The sequence below is a fragment of the Caretta caretta genome, chromosome 4 (assembly GCF_965140235.1).
Source record: "Caretta caretta isolate rCarCar2 chromosome 4, rCarCar1.hap1, whole genome shotgun sequence".
NCBI classification, from domain to species: domain Eukaryota; kingdom Metazoa; phylum Chordata; order Testudines; family Cheloniidae; genus Caretta; species Caretta caretta.
This window is the reverse complement of record NC_134209.1, coordinates 77,093,914-77,109,226: the sequence shown is the minus strand read 5'-3', so window position 1 is coordinate 77,109,226 and position 15,313 is coordinate 77,093,914. Positions and strand designations below refer to the sequence as shown.

Below are 15,313 nucleotides of genomic sequence, written 5' to 3'. Positions count from 1 at the left end.
GACCTGAGTTTACTTAACTCCATTGCTACCCTCTGGGGCTTCAGAGGGTGCTTCCTCTTGCAGAGCTGCCTTTGACGGGCTGTCATTAGTTGCTTCTGCATAGCTTTTTTGTAAAGTGGAATGGAAGGAAAACAATCCCATGTAGGGCTGTCTAAAGGTGGGGGGAAGTTTGTCCGAGGCCTCCTATTCGAGAGAGCTCCCCAAACAGAGTGGTGTTGCAACCTAGAACATGGGGTTGAAGCACCAATCATGTTTGGCCTGTCCACACCTAGGGATGGATGGGCCAAATTTTGAATGGCGTTGAGACTCCATGCAGTAGTCACAATGTCTGGATAGGAGCCACAGGGCTGCGCTTTCCCTCCAACCTGCCTCCCTGGGACTTCCTCAGTGTTTTTGCCCCTGTGGTTTTTAGGTGTGGTGGGGCCTAAGTTTCAGATTTTGCCCCAGGCTCCCAAAAACCTCTGTGCAGCCCTGCCATTGAGCAGTCTTTGCTGAAAGGTACGAATCTCCTTCCCGCTCCCCAGTCTCTCAGTTCATTCCCGCTCCCCAGTCAATTCTGAGCTCATGTAGAGTTCCGGTGAGTCTCAAAGTGTCACTTGGAGGATTTCTGGCTACAAAGCTTGTGAAAATAAATTCTGTAGTTGTACTTTCCTCTCACCACCAGTGAATGGCTGTTGAGAGCTCCTTCCTTATAGAGCTTCTGTCCATCTGGAGTTCTGGGTGAATAGTAAAGCTGAGCAAAATTCAGAATTTCCTGCAGGACAGTCCCTGGCCAGACTACATCTCCCATGATGCACCACACATAACTTGGTCAGAGGGAAATCCACATTGTATTATGGGAGATGTTGTCTTCCAGGGAGCTCAGCTCATAGCAGAGAAATGGGCCCAAACTACAACTACCATAAGACAACACACTAATAGGGAAATAATGTTTAGTATATTTTTGAACTGATTCAAAACAAAAAATGTTTCAGGTCAGTTCCACAAAAGGATATTTTCTGTTTTGGGTTGAACACAAAATGCTAAAGAAATTTGGGAAAATCGAAATGAAATTTCAAACAGATTTTTCACATAGAACACCTTGACTTTGCAGAAACTGCATTTTTTTTTTTTGGTTGGAAAATCATTCCAGTGAAAAATTCCAAAGCTGTAGTTAGGAACTTTTTGAAGAAATTGTTGGCAGCTCCCTCCCCTGTTCACCAGTGGATGGGGCAGAGAACTCTGTTCCCGCCCCTCTGTCTCTTCTCTCTCTTCCCCCGCCCAGTAAACAACAGATAATGATAGTGAGCTTCCTATCTTCTGTAACTTCAGGCCACAGGACTTAAACACTTAGATTGTGAGCTCCTTGGTCGGGGATCTTTGTTACATCTTTTTTACTGTGCTAACACAATGCAGCCTTGATCTATGGCTGGGGACACAGTAGGAGCTACTGCAACACAATAGGTAAACCTTGGGCCCATGTCTGACTGTTGCATATGGCTCTTCTTGTGGCCAGCTTTGGTTCAGACAGTCCAGGTTCTCTTGAACATCCAAAATGTTTCAGACCTTTAAGGTTTCTCATAGAGAAACTCCTCATGCCTGCCAGTGATTATTAGGGAACCTCTGAGTGAAGCCAGGTTTGAACATACTGTACTGTATATAGAAACATCAAGGTATCTATACTGCAGGTATACCTCTTCTGAAACTGTATGATTGCTCTTGAGAGGCCTCTCTTTGGTTGGCACTGAGAACAGATTACAGCCATCCAAGTCTTCCTTTCCTATCCTATTCTAATATGGTACTTTTTGGTGTTGGTATCACATCTTCCCTTTCCCTGCCACGCTCCCGAGGATGTTATTAGGTATAGTAATGAATGTACTAATTTAAGTGCTGTCTATCAGATACTGTTTTCTAATATAGACCCCATCCAAATTACTACTAATATAGACACTATCCAAATCAGAAGTTGCATCTAGTGAGGTCAGTGGAGTTTAATCTGTTTTTAAAATCAGTCTAAGGGCTGGTCTACATGAGAAAATTAAATGGACCCAACTATGTGACTCCACAATGTGAAAAATCCACATCCCTGAGTGAAGTAGTTAAGTCGACCGAAGTTTTCCTTCAACCTAGCTTACCACCTCTCAGGGAAGAGGATTACGTACACTGATGGAAGAATCCATCCCATCAGCATAGGTAGCATCTGCACTGAAGCGCTACAGAGGTGCACCTGCAGCCATGTCGCAGTAGCATTTCAAGTGTGGACAAGCCTAAGTAATCCATCGCACTGTTTTTCTGAAGAACAAATGGTCAGATGTCGCTATGTAGGGAGGAAATCTTGTTCTTGGTACTGAATGTTACATTTTTGTGAATTGAGAGATTCTCAGCCTCCTGTTATGCTCTACACAAGAACATGCTGCTTAAGAATGTTTTTTTTTTTTTTCACTCTGGCAGATAGACAGTGCACTTAATTAGCAGTGTTTTGACCTAGTAAAGAAACAAATGGAAAACGCACACAGAGCTAGTCAGCCTCCCATTTAATGATGGCAGAAAAATGAGTCAACTTGGCAGAAGCTACTCTGGGGTTGGACAACATTGAATTTTTGCAAAATTACTATTTTTAATATAGTACCTAAAGCATTGAAAAATAAAGCATGGTTCTTTCCTCAAGCAGTTTATAATCAGGGTATAGATATAACAGATGAAGATAACAAAAACAGGTAACACTAAAGAAAAGGAAACAGTGGTGCAAGTGGAATCCATTTCTTACTGGTATATGTTCCTCTCCCCACCCCTTATTTTATTCTATTGCCTGCAGGTATTTTATGAGATTTATAATTTGACTATTCTTGTATAGGCAGAAAGGCCATGATAATCCAGCCTTAGGCACATGTGTTTGGTATTATTCAGTTTTAAAAATCAGGTCACAGTACATAGACTGTTTTAGTCAAACTACAATCAGCACAATATTTCTATATCGCATCCTCAGACTTTACCAGTTCAGTTACATATTTCAGCAGACTGTCACTGTGATCCACACACTTTTGCTGGAACATCTAAATATTTTCGTTTGATTATCTCAAAACATGCCCAATGGAGCATAAATCTCCATTATAAACTTAGAACATTCCCTACAGTTCTTATAATAAGACTATGATACATTTGAGATAGTGAGAAAAGTACATATGGGATGGGATTTTCAAAAGCATTCAGCATTGACCTCACCCAGCTACCACTGAGGTCAGTGGAATTGACTCCAGTAGAAAGAGAGTTAAAACAATGCTGAATGCTTTTGAAAATACTGCTCCTTGTGTCATCCAGTTTCTCTTCTGGAGCTGATTCAAAAATTGGCCATTTTCTGGATTGCATGATTGGGGCCTGTCTACACAAGAAAGGTAGTCCAGAATAAAGTGGGGGCAAGGATTTAACATGGATTAACTATTCATGATTGATTAACTCCATGAGCGGATACTCTTGTTCCAGAACGAGAGTGCCAGTGAATTAAGCTAATTCAGAATACAGCACTCTAACTCCGTGAGTGGATGCTCTTACTGCAGAATGAGTGCTTTATTCTGAATTAGTTTAATTCACTGGTGCGCTCATTCTGGAACAAGAGTTAATCAGGAACAGCTATTCTGCAGTAACTCTCTATGTTGACAAGTCCTTAGTCAAAGTTGTTCTCTCAGTCATGCAGATCATAAGCTTATCTGTACTGAAAGAGACACTTTCATTTATTTAGAGGCCTTTTTATGGTACTCATGATAGTAATATTTAGCTCAATTTCCGACTGATGATTTGGAGTTAATTCTATAATATTTGAACACCTCACAATCATTAATGAATAAAGAATCTCAGAAGAAAAGTAGAGAACTGGAATGGTTATCATCCATTTTACACATAGGAAACGGGAAACCGAGTGAGAAATTAAGTTACTTTTCCAAGGACACCCAGAAAGATGGTGACAGAGCTGGGAATAGAACCCAGATATCCTGATTTATAGTTCTGTGCATTAACAAGGGTATCCTTGGCATGGTAAGCGTTTCTTGTGAAGTTGCTTGACTGAGTTTTGCTCTTAGATGGTTGGCAGACATTACCTTAATACAGACACAAGTGAATTGCAATTGATTGATAGCAGACACTGGAGAATCACTGCCCTGCTCTTTAAGCATTTAACTTTCTGGCTTGGGGGAGGAGGGGAGATGTAAAACTGCTGGAAGAGCAGTCAGCATGGTGGATGACTCATCACCTAAGAAGGAGGGTTTAAAAAGGTCAGCCTGGGCCTGGCCACTCCCTTCATTCACTCAGAACAGGCCTGTCAGCATCCACCCTCCCTCCCTGTGTAGGTCACAAATATGCCAGGTGTTTAACTATATCTGCTGTGGGCATTACGCTAGCCGCTGTGCTAAGGGGGGCTGGGAAGGAATTTTTCCCTTACCACCATGTTGACCAGGTGCGGGGGGGGGGGGGTGTCACCTTCCTCGCAGCAGGTTCAGGTGGGCTCTGTTCATGATAGCATGACAGGTGGTAGGCCATATGTGTCAACTCTTTATTTAAGAGTATAGCAGATGTTCAGTGCAGGTACTCCATAAATTAAGGCACAAAAGAACTGAAAAATGGCTTGGAAAAGAATTAAGGAGAGGTGTTTGGTAATTGAGCAAGCCTGGGGCAGCTGGGGACTCCTCTGATTGGTGCAGCAGAGAGCCAACCTCTCCATCATTATAGTCCACCTTAACCCCTCCTATAAGTGGGGGTGGTCAGTAAAGTCCCTGCAAGGGAATTGCTGGAGGGACCTGATAAATAGTGGGGGAGTTGTGGAAGCCCCCTCCCACAAAAAATTGGCTGGAATTGGAGGGTCCCAGCAGTGGATCTGCTGGAGGGACATAAAATGTGCAGTGCAGGTGCAAAATGTATCTGCCAGGTTAGTCCCAGACATCTAATAATAAAGTTGCAACCTGATTAACCTCATATCTAATGCCTCCTATCATTCTTTCGACGTAGCCAGACAATAAAGCTGAGCTTCCTTAGCTTGTGCTTTAAGATAGATCTAGCTGCTGATTTTGTTAACAGCCTTGGGTCATTTGGAATTACAGACTTGTTATCTGAACATATGACTACCCTCTTAAACTCCGTTGTCTCCATTTGAAAAAAATACAGTGAGGATAACTCATACACATTCTGTGCTGACAGTCTTCAAGATTTTATTGTATGTAGATTTGATTAGTGCACTTCTTTCTGCTGTTATACAGACATTCTCTGTTTCTATGATACATCAGCAAAGCTTTCCACATAAGTTGAATTTTCTGATCATATTACTCCTGTGTTTGGGTCACTTTAGGTCTTTTCATGTCAGCACATTAATCTTTAAATTTCATCTGTCAAGTACCGAATATTGTTCTACATGGTCTAGCACCATCCTTCTGACTGAACTGTGTACCCTGTTCAAATCTTTACATTCTTCTGGTTGGGACTTTCCTTTAGCGACCAAACTTTTCTCTTTGAGTGAGCTTTATTCACACAGTGTTCCTGCACTAATCTGGTCGTGCCTTTCATGGAAGGACCCGCTCTAAGTGATTTTAAGAGTAAGGGCAAAGGTTCCCCTTTCAATTTAGCTTACAGCCGAGCCATGTCAGCAGCTCCTCCAGTGCAGTTGCTGTACCACCCGCAGCCCTGTCCTCTGGCGCATCTGCTGCTGGGAGCCGGAGGAGGCACAGCTCCATGGAAGGGCAGGGGGTGGGGCTGGGATTCTGCTGCTTCCCCCGCTGCAGTTCCTGGGAGATCCCTGTGGTTCAGGGCTGTCCCGGGAACAGCAGCAGGAAAAGGAGCAGAACATGGGGCCACCAGATGTCTCCAGGCCCACAGCTCCTCCGGCGCCACTGTACAACTCCAGTGGGGCTGGCTGCTGTGCTGTGTGGAAGGGCTGGAGGAGGTACAGCGGTGCCGGAGGAACTGCGGGCCTGGGGCCGCCCAGTGGCCCCATCTTCTGCTCTGCTCTTTCCGGTACGCCATATCATCTATAAATATCTTGCTGGTACGGCATACCATACCACCCTACTTGGACTGCTGAAAAGGATTGACAATGGCTTCAGTTATGGACACTTTTTTTTTCTTTTTGATATGTAGTTTGTAAACTAAAGTGATCTGATAAATAACCCTTTTTTAAAATGACATCTGTATGAAATTTGCTCAGCTTATATGTTTAAAGATGACTTCTGTCGCTGAACCTGGGATCTGAGAGTCAAGCTGGTATCTTTCCTTCGAAATGCAACCTCACCAGCTAGTGGAGGCTCAACATTCCAAATTGTGCCCCTTGCTACGTCTGTGTGACCCCATTGCCTTCAGGAGACCGTTTGCCTGACAAAGATTATTGGAGTATTTTTTGAGAAAGCAGCGGGATGGTTAAACCAAGCATGTCACTGCAGTAGGAACTGGGAGATGCTCTTAACAATTGTGCAGGTGGCTTGCAATGGGCTGAGGGAAGATAAGTGGGCTAGAGCTGATCAGGTGTTTTTTTGTTTTTTTTTAGTCTCCAAATGTTTTTGCGGGATAGGAAATGTGTTTCCCACCTCTCTCTAAATGGAACTGATGTAGAAAGAGGAATGGATGGCAAGTGTCACACAGCATCTCTCTCGCTACCAAATGTACTCCACTACCTGGCCAGTGTGGTCTAGCAGTCAAACATACACCAGGTTGTTTTCACCAAGGTGTGTTTAAATATTGTTAACTAAACTATTCACAATACTGGATTAGTTTTGAACAAGGAATGAAACAAGTTTATTTAACCATAAAGAGAGGTTTTGAGTACAAGTATAAGGCATTAAAGTCAGAAATGGTTACAAGAGAAATAAAGATAAAACACTGCCTAGTACTAGAACTTAAAAAACTAGACATGATTCAAGGTGAAATCCCTTACCATATGTTCCCAGTAACATTGCTGACTGAATTCTCAGACCAGGATTTGCTCCCAAAGGCTGTTCCTTTTGTTGTCTGATCTGAAATCAAGGTGGATAGGGAGGGATCCTTTGGGTGTTTTTGTCCCTCACTTTATAGACCAGTCCCCCTTCAAAATGCATTTTTTCCTGAGGGTTACCCCTAGATAAAGCTAATTCCTGCTGTGAGGGTGGAGATGAGTCCCATGGTGAAAGAGGATCCATGATGTTTGCTAAAATGTAGATACATTTTGTTCCTGCTCTCCGCCTCTGCCTTTTTTGCCAAAGAATTGTCACTTGACAGGTGATTGCCTGTCAACTTTGATACCTAGTTAGAGGTATCAGCTTGCTGGTTTACCTAAAGTTGTCTGGTTAAATCAATTTCAGACCTAATTTCAGCTTGTTTATTACTTTACACATAATGTTGCTACATATATTTCACCATGATATTACTGGCCAGTTTGTTTTTGAGTTTTCAAATGCTACCTACAAGGCATATTTTGTACAAAGATGATTACAATCATGTGTAGGGTGTGAATTCGGTTAGTAATGCAATGCTCAGCTTTGCAATTCTTAACTTTTAGGTGCCTAGAAAATCATTGGGATTCACAGACCGAGTAAGTTTCTAGGGTACTTCTACAGCACAATGCCTGGAGAGAGAGAGGCACCCGAGAATGTAATCCACAAAGTCAGCATGCTAGGCAGGGAGCTGCTCAAATTTAGCCAATGGGAGATGTTGATGAGAGAGGCACCTGTCTCTGCTTGTTATAAATATCTGGGAGCCCCTCTCCTGGAGTGAGGTGGCTTAGGCACGTGTGGTGTTTCCTGGGAGAATGAGTCAGGTGCTAGCTTAACTCCGTACAAGTGGGGAGGGATGGGAGGGGGATGATGGTGGTGCTTGTGCTTCTGTTGCCCACCTTCAACTTTTAGCCCACTGGTTAGAGCACTCATGTAGGAGACTGTGGTTCTCTTTACCCTCTCTGCTTAAAGAGGAGAAGGGATTTGAAACTGAGTGCCCTAACCACCAGTCTACAGGATATTTGGATGGGGGGCTCCATCAGTCTTTATACACAATAGAAGAACTGTGGAGGAAAGACCTATGCAGTTATTGGGCCAGAGGGGGTGAGTGAGAATGACTTTCTAACCCTGTGGGTTTGGGTACTTGCCTGAAAGGTGGGAGACCCAGGGTCCAGTCCCCCTGCTCTAGTGATTTCATTTATCCAAAGTGGGACAGCTTCAACATAGCTCAGTAGTAGAGAGCACTTTTCTGAGATGCCTGTTCAAATACTTTCTTCCCATCAGGCAGAGGGGGGAATTGAACTTGGGCTTCCCACATCCAGGGTGAGCGCTCTAACCACTGGTTAAAAGTTATAAGGTGGGCACTACCACCCTCCCGATTTCAAAGGGGGCCTCATCTGAGCACCCTACTGGATGTGGCCCTGCAGGTAAGATAGGCTCTCCTCTATTTATCTTCCCCCAGGTTGTGGATTGTGCAGGGTCTTAGGTGGGAGATAAACATCTAGATGCCTAGAGCAAAGCAGCAGTGCATATGCTCAGAAGCAGAAACTGAAGTGCCCAGAGAAGTTTTACCCTGAAAATTTAGCTATTGAGTGAATTTTGCTGCCTACAGGTTTAGCAGCAGTCAAGCAGGGATTCTGTGAAAGGTAATGGAGTCTAAAATTGAGATTTAGGTACCTACATCTAGGTTTTAAGAACCTACATATTTCTGTGGATCTGAACCTCAGTTATTAGCAGGTAGTGGTGGTCACTTATTGACAGATAACAGAACATTATCACTTGTTGAGAATCATGTGTGAGGTTATTAATATGCAGGTATTGTCTAGACCATCCCTGACAGGTGTTTGTCTAACCTGCTCTTAAAAATATCCAATGATGGAGATTCCACAACCTCCCTAGGCAGTTTATTCCAGTGCTTAATCATCCTGACAGTTAGGAATCTTTTCCTCATGTCCAGCCTAAACTTCCCTTGCTGCAATTTTAAGCCCATTGCTTCTGGTCCTGTCCTCAGCGATTAAGAAGAACAATTTTTCTCCCTCCTCCTTGTAACAACCTTTTATGTTCTTGAAAACTGTTATGTCCCCTCTCAGTCTTCTCTTTTCCAGACTAAACAAACCTAATTTTTTCCAATCTTCCCTCATAGGTCATTTTCGTTGCTCTACTCTGGACTTTCTCCTATTTGTCCAAATCTTCCCTGAAATGTGGTGCCCAGAACTAGACACAATACTCCCGTTGAGACTTAATCAGCGCAGAATAGAGTGGAAGAATTGCTTCTCATGTCTTGTTTACAACACTCCTGTTAATACATCCCAGAATGATGGTTGCTTTTTTTTTTTTTTTGCAACAGTGATACACTGTTGATTCATATTTAGTTTGAGCTTCACAATGACCCCCAGATCCTTCTCTGCAGTACTCTTTCCTATGCAGTCATTTCCCATTTTGTCAGTGTGCAACTGATTTGTTCCTTCCTAATTGGAGTACTTTTCATTTGTCCTTATTGAATTTCATCCTATTTACTTTAGACCATTTCTCCAGTTTGTCTGGGTCATTCTGAATGTTAATCCTATCCTCCAAAAGCACTCGCAAGCACTCCCAGCTTGATATTGTCCGCAAACTTTAAGTATACTCTCTCTGCTATTATCTAAATCATTGATGAAGCTATTGAACAGAATCAGACCCAGAATTGATCTCTGAAGGATCCCACTTCCAGCTTGAGTGTGTGTGACATTCCCCTGGTGTTATCTGGACCAGTGATCTGCTAGATCACTCCAATCCTTGACTTTGGGAGCCAGCCTTACCCTGCTTTGCTGTGAGAACCCGCACTCCTGGGCTGTTCGCGCACAGCTTCTGACATGTAAGCTGCTCCTTGGATTGTGCAGCCGAATGACACTAGCCAATATCTCCAGTCCCAGACACAACCCTAGGAACCTCCAGCTTCCAGTGTCCAGTTATGCTCACTGGATGCTGCAAGCTTATATGAGTTTGTCAATTTAACAAAGAAATTGGTATGTACCAGGCTTCTTATCCCAAGGGGAGTTTCTGACATGCTTCAAACCAAACATACTGCTTCAGGTAGAACAGACAAACAAATTTATTAACTTCAAAGATAGATTTTTAAGTGATTATAAGTCAAAGCACAAGTCAGATTTGGTCAAATGAAATAAAAGCAAAACGCATTCAAAGCTGATCTTAACACTTTCATTGCCCTTACAAACTTAGATGCTTCTCACCACAGGCTGGCTTCTCTCTTGGCTTTGCCCCCGCCTTCATTATCACATCGCAGTCCCAAACTAACCAAAGGAAGGTGGGTGATTCACTCGAAAGTCTAACAGATCCTTTGTTGTTCCCTAGGCCAGTGTCCTTTGTTTCTGTGAGGCTGGGCTGGGGTTTGTTCCATACATGCCCTGATGAGGTGTGAACTGTCCCTCTGCTCTTGGAGAGTTTTGCCTGGACTTGTTTTAAGCCACGAGGACACAATTTTTAGCCTCATAACTATATACATGAAATTACCTTTCACAGAATCCCTGCTTGGCTGCTGCTAAACCTGTAGACAGCAAAATAATGTTACTATAACAACAATGCTCAGTGCATCATGAACCTATCTGGCTTCAAGATTAAACTCAATAAGTTTATGGAAGAGATGGTATGATGGGATAACATGATTTTGGCAATTAATTGATCTTTAAATATTCCTGGTACATAGGCCCAATGGCTTCTGATGGGATGTTAGATGGGGTGGGATCTGAGTTACTACAGAGAATTCTTTCCTGGGTATCTGACTGGTGAATCTTGCCCGTATGCTCAGAGTTCAGCTGATCGCCATATCTAGGGTCGGGAAGGAATTTTCCTCCAGGGCAGATTGGAAGAGGCCCTGGGGTTTTTTCACCTTCCTCTGTAGCATGGGGCACAGGTCACTTGCTGGAGGAGTCTCTGCACCTTGAAGTCTTTAAACCATGATTTGAGGACTTCAGTAACTCAGGCATAGATTAGGGGTCTATTACAGCAGTGGGTGGGTGAGATTCTGTAGCCTGCAATGTGCAGGAGGTCAGACTAGATGATCATAATGGTCCCTTCTGGCCCTAGTATCTATGAATCTATGAACCTTCCAAAGACACCTGACATGGCAAACTTTGGATTGGATACCATGCAGTCATTTTATACGGATGAACATGGGGGCGTAGGGTGTTCCCCTGAGGTACAGAGCATCACCGTGTGAACCACTGATAACTACACTTTGGGAATAGTTTTCCAACCACTTATGCACCCACCTTTATAGTAGCTCCATCTAGGTTGTATTTCCTTAGTTTTATGTATGAGAAGGTCATGACAGACAGTATCAAAAGCCTTACTAAAGTCAAGATAAACCACATCTACCGCTTATCTCCCCTCTCCTCGCCCATCCACAAGGCTTGTTACTCTGTCAAAGAATGCTGTTAGGTTGGTTTGATGCTATTTGACAAATCCATGCTGACTGTTACTTATCACCTTATTATCTTCTAGGTGTTTGCAAATCGATTGCTTAATTATTTGCTCCATTATCTTTCTGGATACTGAAGTTACGTTGACTGGTCTGTAGTTCACTGGGTTGTCTTTATTTCCCTTTTTATAGTTTGGCACTATATTTGCCCTTTTCCAGTCCTCTGGAATCTCTCCTGTATTCTAATGGCTCAAATATCTCCTCAGTCAGCTCCTTGAGTATTCTAGGATCCATTTCATCAGGCCGTGGTGACTAGAAGACATGTAACTTGTTTAAGTAATTTTAACTTGTTCTTTCCCTGTTTTAGCTTCTGATCCTACTTCCATTTTCACTGGCATGTTAGATATCTGATCGCTAATAAGCTTTTTGGTGAAAACTGAAACAGTCATTTAGCACTTCTGCCATTTTCACATTTTCTGTTATCGGTCCCCTCCCCCTCCCCCCCCCCCCGAGTAATGGGCCTACTCTGTCCTTGGTTGTCCTTTTGCTTCTAAAGAAACTGTAGAATGTTTTCTTGTTACACTTTTATGTCTCTAGCTAATTTAATCTCATTTTGTGCCTTGGCCTTTCTAATTTTATCCCAACATAATTCTGAATGAGTTTAACTACATGGCTTTATAATGTTGTTATTTAAACTCCTGTCACCTATGCATTGTGCTAGAGCTGTATTATAAGTTGGTTTAGGTTGAATTATTTCAAAGATTAGTCTTTTAGAAAGAGAAACTGCACTGATAGCAATATAGCATCTCTTACTTCAGTAGCTTTTCTTTTTTTCCTGATGTTTCTTTTCATGAAGAAGCTGCATAAATTAAGATGACGCCTTTTATTTTAACAAGGCTTTGCTTTGGTGTTAATTTTTTTTTTACATGTCTTAATTGGTCTTAATTAACTTTAGGTTAACTGAACTATTTTATATGGTGGTTCAACCTATCTCTTGTGTTAGAAAACCGAATAGTTTATAATTCTGCTTCATGTGTTTTTTGTTGAGTATATTAGCAAAAGTGAACCTAGATACCATTTATTTGGATGTTGTGATACTTTTACTCTCTGAACTCAACTTTAAATTATGTGCAAGTTCATAAAATGTCACTAACATATAATGTTGATTGGAAGAGGTATGAAAAAGACAGAAAAACTGAATTAGTCTAAATACAATATATAACATGAGGATTCTGTTAAACTCATGCTTGATGGACAAGAAAATAGATGCAAAAATTAGGAAACCAAAACTGGTGTGTTTAAAAATAAGCCTAGCTGGTGAACAAAATAAGCAGATGGGTTATTCCCTCCATCACTCCTTTTTTAGGTCCTTTTAAAAAAACAAAACAAAAAAAACCCCACAAAACTTCTGAGGGAAGTATGGAAGAACAGATGGAGGCTACTGGAGCAAGCTTCTCTGTCAGGGGTGCCACCATCGAAGACCGTGATCTCAAACTGAGAAGTGTGCCCCCAAAGGGGGACATGGAGGAACATTTGGGGGGACACATGGTGGGTCTCAGGCCAGCTTCCATGGGGAGGGAGTCAACTGTGCTGTAATGGAGCATGGGCAGTGCAGACCGATTTCATTACTGTTAAGTGGGGGGCAGCATGTCAGAAAAAGTTTTGGCACCACCGATGTAAGAGACTGTCAAGTAGGGGGACTTTTCCTTCTGAAATTCTTCAGCTAAAGGGAACAAGGGATGCTTTTAAAATAAAGACCTTATCTAATACTTTATATTTGACTGGCTTTTGAAACCTCCGATGTTATTAGCTGGTGAACTAAAATGTACATATCAGACTCCGAAGATAGACTACTGTAACCCCTTTTCGCTATCTTCCCTGTTGGCATTTAGGGGTCCTTGGGTCACAACACATTTACCTTTTCACTACTTATCCCTGTTTTTCTCGTATTCCACTACTGACTTGGCTGTGCAGTTCTGTGTACTTGTGGCAGTTCACTCTGCTTCTTAGCTCAAACATCAAAACTTTCTGGTCTTTGTTTGAATAAAAAAACTGTCACCTCAACATAAGGTTGGTTGGTAGGTTTTACCTTGTCGTTTTTCTTTTGACCCAATTATTTGGTGCTTTTTTTTTTTTTTTTTTAGTTCAAATGTAGTGCTGCAGATAATTGACTTGTTTGGCTGCTGTCATACCATGGCCATTTCTTGGCTCACCTTCTGCGAACACCCACAATCATCAACTTGTGCTTGATTTCCCCCTCTTCCCTCCCCCCAAGAATGGAAAAGGTTTGAGTTAGATTGTAATTTTTGGACATGACAGAATTCCCACATGCTCTCACACAGACTTAAAAATATGTGGTGTCCACTAATCCGTATGCTCAGGTTTTACTTCCATCTACTTCAGGCTTTCAGTTGTTTTTCTGTTTCTCACTCTGATATTCTAGTGAATATTGATAGAAGGGGACTTAAGAGGAATTTATTGCAGCCAGCCTACTTCTCTTATAACAGACACTGGGACTCCTGAGTCCTTGGTCTGCAACTAACTTTTGTGGGGTCTTTAGATAAGTCTCTGCTATAATCTCTCTCTGGTTTTAGTTTTATCCATTTTCAAAATAGGCATTTGCAAGAAAGATACTCCTATTTCTGTGTCAACCGTAAGTATTATTTAATGATTTCTGAGGTGCCTGGATGAAAAGTGCCAACAGAGACAAGCTGACAAAACCTGAATGTGCTACTCAAAATAATATAGCTACTAAATGTTTCCAAAGGAAGAATGGAGGTTCAAAATTGCCTGGTCAGAGTGTAGAGAATCCCAGGAGAGATCCTAAATTCTAGCTTTTCATGACAGCATTAATTTCTCAATATTTGGCCACTTTTAACGGGCTGGGGGGGAGGAGGAGGGGAGAGAAGGGGCAGGAGGTTGGCAGGGAAATCAAGCGCCTTTTAAAGTGTTTCTGGTTGAGCATCAAAAATCACTAGTCACTTTTTTGAAACTGTTCAATTAAGCATCTAGTCACTTATTGCTTCTATTTCAGACAGTAACCATGTAAATAATCAGTGACTTGCTGCCTTTTACAAGCACTACATAAAAATACTGAAATTCACATGCACAAGTGAATTAGGTATAATCTTTCTAAAAAGGCACTGGTTATATTAAAGGTGCAATACTCTATGCCTCCTGATTGCAGCATTGTAAATACTGAGAATTCGTGCACAGCCCACCTAGTGGGCCGTAGGTTAGTGATCTCTGTTAGGGTTATGGGAGTAGGAAGAAGTGGGAAGTAGTCGCAGAGTTGCTCCAAGGTTGCTCTTGGAGTTTTGAGGCTGCAGTAACTTTGATGCCTGCAGCCCTGGTTGGCTGGAGGACTGAATTAACCTTGTCATGCCCTAAAGCAATGGATCTCAAACTTATTTGATCGTGCCTCCTTTTTTGTGTCTGTTTACACCGCCCTCCCCACCACACAAGTATATATACCAATTAAAACCAAAAATCAACACACAACTCTCACTAAATATTAAAAACAGTAAGGCATTGATTAAACAGAGCCAACGATCCATTTTAACGAGCAAAAACAAAACTGCAATTGTGGTTGATGCTTACAATTAAATGTGCACCTAGTGTTGTAGCAAACTGATTAAGGTACAGATGGCAACTTTGTAAATCCGTCAAAATGCACAGCACCATCTGAGGAGCTGGTATGTCTGTCTGGAGGAATTCGCTTTGCTAGTTATTCATTACTGTGGGTAAAATGTGCACAATGTGGTTTTTTTGTTTTTTTTTTTCCTCTAAAGCTTCTCACACTCCCCTAGGGAGCTCTCCCTCCTCCCACCCCATTTGAAAACCTCTGCTCCAAAGTTCACTTGCTCATGGCCATGCAGGTGTGTCGAAAGAGTTGAGATTGATTGTGTAGTGGGGTACCTGGACTGTGAAACCAAGCTGCACCTCGTGCTTACTGGGATTGCTGTAGTACTAAGGG

At 42.2% G+C, this 15,313-nt stretch overlaps 1 protein-coding gene across 8 annotated transcripts in view; it reads left to right on the top strand.

Moving 5' to 3' along the window:
• MARCHF1 (membrane associated ring-CH-type finger 1) overlaps positions 1-15,313 on the top strand; it is a 493,572-nt gene that overhangs the window by 32,076 nt on the left and 446,183 nt on the right. The window lies entirely within an intron of this gene.